Source organism: Macrobrachium rosenbergii, chromosome 29 (assembly GCF_040412425.1).
Source record: "Macrobrachium rosenbergii isolate ZJJX-2024 chromosome 29, ASM4041242v1, whole genome shotgun sequence".
Classification (NCBI taxonomy): Eukaryota; Metazoa; Arthropoda; class Malacostraca; order Decapoda; family Palaemonidae; genus Macrobrachium; species Macrobrachium rosenbergii.
This window is the reverse complement of record NC_089769.1, coordinates 1,293,104-1,298,448: the sequence shown is the minus strand read 5'-3', so window position 1 is coordinate 1,298,448 and position 5,345 is coordinate 1,293,104. Positions and strand designations below refer to the sequence as shown.

The 5,345-nt window shown below is 38.7% G+C and overlaps 1 long non-coding RNA gene across 1 annotated transcript; it reads left to right on the top strand.

Moving 5' to 3' along the window:
* The first annotated feature begins 139 nt into the window (after nucleotides 1–139).
* Nucleotides 140–2,220, top strand: LOC136854478 (uncharacterized). The gene is made up of 3 exons (XR_010857704.1): nucleotides 140–297; nucleotides 1,279–1,319; nucleotides 1,973–2,220. It is a non-coding gene; the product is annotated as an uncharacterized lncRNA (long non-coding RNA).
* Nucleotides 2,221–5,345: the final 3,125 nt, after the last annotated feature.

The following is a 5,345-nucleotide window of genomic DNA, read 5'->3' as shown; positions in this document are numbered from 1 at the left end:
GTCCATTTTCCATAAATGATTCCAATCTAATAATTTTCCCCAGCCGCAGGTGTTTGAAAATAATCAAGAAACATGTCACACCAAATCCACAGAGACTTGTATGTGTGGGCCCAGGACTTTATAAACCGGTTCAGGGCACTACCACCTCAGAGACGGTGGCTCCTCCGCCCTGACCTATTGCTTCGCCAGTCATTCCACTTTTGACTCAGTCGTGAACTTCGTAGAGTGAATCCTCACTTTGAAGTCGACTGAGGCAGGATGGAATCTTTCCCGCTGACTTTAGGTCTGGTCCTCTTGGTAAGTTTGGACAAACTTCGTGTGTTTTCTCAAAAATGTTTAACTGTTACAAGTCCACCCGATTCCAGGAATAGATTTCCATGGACGAGGGATAGACCTACGTATTTTCCATGAATCTGTCATTTCATTTATATGTGAAATAGGTTTGCATTGGTTCCTGGGAAAAAAGTAGGCATACCAATTGAATAGCTGATTGATAAGCATTCTAGGCTTATAGTTTATGTGAGTGTGATACCATCATCGTTAAATCATCAATGTTTACACTACTTACAATGAAAGACGACTTTTTAATAAAAACTAAAGAATAAATGAATACGTACTTACATACACATCAGCTAGGAGATGGGTCTAAAGAATTCTAAGCCCAAAGGGCCATGCCGGTTACAAAAAAAAAAAAAAGCAGCAAGAAAGCCTCTCTTAAGTAAATGAACTAGAATGAACTAGACATACCAACACTTTCGAGATATTTTTCTGCATATCTGATTGCCAGTAACCTCGACAAAGTAGATCCCTTTCTCCTAAGAAACTTATTTATACTTTTGAGATGGTTTTCTTTACCGTGCTCCATTTACACGAGACATTTTCACCTTTGAAATGGGAAAATAGGACCTTATTCCTTATGGTCAGAGGGGCAAGGGTCTAGCAGCCAAATCCATTGTATAAATGTTCACGATGAAGCAGTCATATATGCTTCATATCATTATTTAGCATCAATACAATACCTTGTGAACTATATAAACGAGTAATTTTCTTGTATAAAAAAACTCTTTCCAAGATGGAGATTGATATAATTTCACACTGAGCACCTCCCTCTGTAACTTCTAGACAATATAGTTCTTCACACTGAAACTGTCACAAATATACTTATAGCTTCATGAGCTGTAAGAACGCCTTCTGTTAAGCCATTTTCATGTACCTAATATAACATAACAGAAACCTTTCTAAGATCGATGTTAACATAATTTCACATTTCATCCTCAGAGTGTCTACTTGGCGAACGCTGTTCCCAGTTCGAACGAAACGTAAGTCGGTCTTTTCATATTTTTCCATTCGCTTTTCGTTGTCTTAAACCCTCGTGAGATGTTGCGAAAGTTTTTTGAAAGGATTGAAAATCTTTGAGTCAACTTTCACTTTTTTTTTTTTTATCGACAGGGATCCAACTTTAAACTATTTACTTTAAAACATCACAAGTGAAACGTGATTCTTGACAAAGGAAGAAACAGTGGAACCAATAATAATAATAATAATAATAATAATAATAATAATAATAATAATAATAGAAACACTAAGGAATAGAAGCTTATTTAATAAGCCACATATTTCCGTTTAAGCTTTACAATGTCTGCTGAAGTTCCACCGCTTACAATATAGCCAATGCAAAGCTCTTTTTTTTTTTTTTTTTTTACTCTTCCTTAGCATTGCAAAGCTCTCTCTTAGGTTCCTTGGTAATTTTTAGGCACAAAATCATATACAGTTTATAAATTTTTTTGGACATTCATGTGTCAGTGATACAGATAAGACTACAGCATATTTTTATTCAAGCGTATATCAGGGATATAGACATTCTAAATAGCTATATGTCGATGCATGTAGGCCTATGTCTAATTGTCTCGTAGTCATATCAGCATATTTATCTTTTTCTTTACCCTCCTCCTTCTTCTTCTTTTCTGTTCAGGGGCTCCTTCCAATGGCAACCAAAAAATGATGTGAACGGTCTACCCAGCTGGACTTTTGATCCCAAAAACTCCAAAACTGACAGACAAGGTAACGTCCAGTCTAACTACCTTTTCAGAAATCAAACGTCTTCCCTTTGAAAATGGTATAGTTTACCTTGTGCAGTTGTTGAATCTCCTGATCTCCAAATATTTGGGCGAGGAGCAAATTCAGTCCTGCTCTCTGCTGCTGGTGTCTCATGAATGAATGAAAGAGGTGATTCAGATTTTCTCAAAATCAAAACTACTTAGTTTTCGAGGTTCTGAACTTGTTTTAAGATTTTATGGGGATTTTAATCATTTGATAACCAGTGTGCTGGCCCAATGTCTTGCTTGCTTCATATTTAACTTTCATCACTTTCACTGGGAAGTTATATATTTAACTTTCATCACTTTCACTGGGAAGTTATCAAACCAGAAGCAATAGACTTATAATGTCCTTTATAACTCTTCTGCTATGGTATCTCATATCAGCCTAATTCTGTTTTATTTCCTAACAGCAAAACCATGAGAGGATTTTATTTATTTTTCTAGATAGAGTTCTCCTAAAGCAGAATTTTATCAAGACACTCAAGTGACATATTTTTGCTATTTTTTTCTCTCAACATAAGCACTTCCGTGTGGCATTTTCAACGTGGTTGAGGGGCCAGACCTCCAATTTCATCTTGGGGTCCTCATCTTGCACATGGACCTTTCAGGTAAGTGGCAGTGAGAAAACTCTGATGTTTCTGTGCATTTTTGTCACCTATGAAGACATTTCTTGCCCTCTGTTGTTTCTGGGGTTATTTCCTGCATTAAAAACATGATTTAGGCTGTTCCATAATTTTGTCCTTTTTGACCTACTTTGACCTTTTCAGGGACCTACTCCTGGCTCAACTATGGTCTTAACCTGCAATAAACTTACCAAGAGGTTCTGTCTATATCCTTCCGCCAAATTCGCAAAAAGCAGACTCTACAAAAAGTAAGATACAAGTTGTAAACAAGTTATATACCTTTCATACCAATAAATGGGTTTGTTTCACTTTCATGACAATTATAAGTTAACATAAAGCTTAGGATTAAATAAAAAAGTTGCAGTTCAACCTATGAGTCCTAGTAGAATAATCTTAGTACAGTAGGCCTATCTGTCTGCAATTTTGAATCACACAGGGTTTTGAAATTTTCTTTGATGTCACTGAAAAACGATTGCAAGGATAAGAGGCAGTTTGAACTTTATGACAGGAATTTTATGCTGTTTACGTGAGACACATTACAGGAAAAAAGGTTGGCGAGGAAAAAGAGAGAAAATACAAGAATTAGTGACAAAAATGGTAAGAATGTGTTTTCCCTTTGTTGGCTTTTCCCTAAAAGGGAAACTTCGAAACAACCTTTGTATAATAGATGTTCAAAAGTGAAATGGAGGATGAAACTGTATTTAATATTAAATAAATATGTATATAATTGAGTAAATGTGCTACTGATGAGTTATTTGCAGAATCAGTTTGAAGGCACAGAAAAATTTTGAACATCAGACTGATCTAGTGTTACGATGACATGCATATATGTACATACCTATGTATGTAAGCCTATTTGGCTATGGGTAAGTAATCTAATGGCTCAAGATACTTTTCCCACACTTTTTATCAAAGATCTGGAAATTCTACCAAGCAAAGGTCACAAAAACTGTCATAATCTCTAATTATTTTATCCTCTTCCACAGATACTGCAAATCAACAGATTCTTTTACCCAAAAGAGCGAAAACAACGTGTTGGAAGTCTCCCTCAAATCAACAAGAAGGCGCCGGCACCGATACTCCTGCGCATTAACAGTCATAGGTAAAGATGACACTTACATTTAAATATACTTTAATGCATCTAATCATATTTTTTCATCCTCTAAGTCACATTTGTTATTATTTTTAAGGTAATGGTTAGGAGTATTTTGATTTATTTTGATTTATGGGCATGAGTCAGGGGGTACAGTACAGTGACTTCAGATAATAAATTCTTAGCTTTGAGAATAACTGGAGGGATAGGATATCAAATAACAGAATTAGAGAAGTAACTGGGGGTGCAACCGGTCAATGAGTATGTTATGTTCTTGGGCTGGAAGTGGCTAGGCCATGTGTATAGAAGACGGAATAGTATGAGATATACGGGGGTGGGTTGCCCTTGGTAGAAGAGGTAGTGGTAGGCCAAAGGAGACATGGTTGAGGACACTGAGGCAGGAAGCAGGAGATGAGTGTTGGGAGGATCTGGAGGAGTTAACCCAGGACAGAATGTGGTGGTGTGAGTTCATCGAGTCAGCTATGCATCCCCGTAGGGAGCCACATAAAATGATTGATTGATTGCTTGATTATATTTTCCTCTCTCCGTCAACTTGAAACAACAACAACAACAACCACCAACAACAACTACATCGACATCAACTTCAACAACCACGCCGACAACAACAACAACCATGCTGACAGAAGCAACACCTGCACCAACAACCATGCTGACAGAGATGCAACACAGATGCACCAACAACAACAGATGCTGACAGAAGCAACAGATGCACCAACAACCATGCTGACAGAAGCAACAGATGCACCAACAACCATGCTGACAGAAGCAACAGATGCACCAACAACCATGCTGACAGAAGCAACAGATGCACCAACAACCATGCTGACAGAAGCAACAGATGCACCAACAACCATGCTGACAGAAGCAACAGATGCACCAACAACCATGCTGACAGAAGCAACAGATGCACCAACAACCATGCTGACAGAAGCAACAGATGGACCAACAACCATGCTGACAGAAGCAACAGATGGTACAAACTGCACCAACAACCATGCTGACAGAAGCAACAGATGCTGACAGAAGCAACAGATGCACCAACAACCATGCTGACAGAAGCAACAGATGCACCAACAACCATGCTGACAGAAGCAACAGATGCACCAACAACCATGCTGACAGAAGCAACAGATGCACCAACAACCATGCTGACAGAAGCAACAGATGCACAACAACCAACCATGCATGCTGACAGAAGCAACAGATGCACCAACAACCATGCTGACAGAAGCAACAGATGCACCAACAACCATGCTGACAGAAGCAACAGATGCACCAACAACCATGCTGACAGAAGCAACAGATGCACCAACAACCATGCTGACAGAAGCAACAACCATGCTGACAGAACAACAGATGGACCAACAACCAACAAATGCTGACAGAAGCAACAGATGCACCAACAACCATGCTGACAGAAGCAACAGATGGCAACCAACAACCATGCTGACAGAAGCAACAGATGCACCAACAACCATGCTGACAGAAGCAACAGATGCACCAACAACC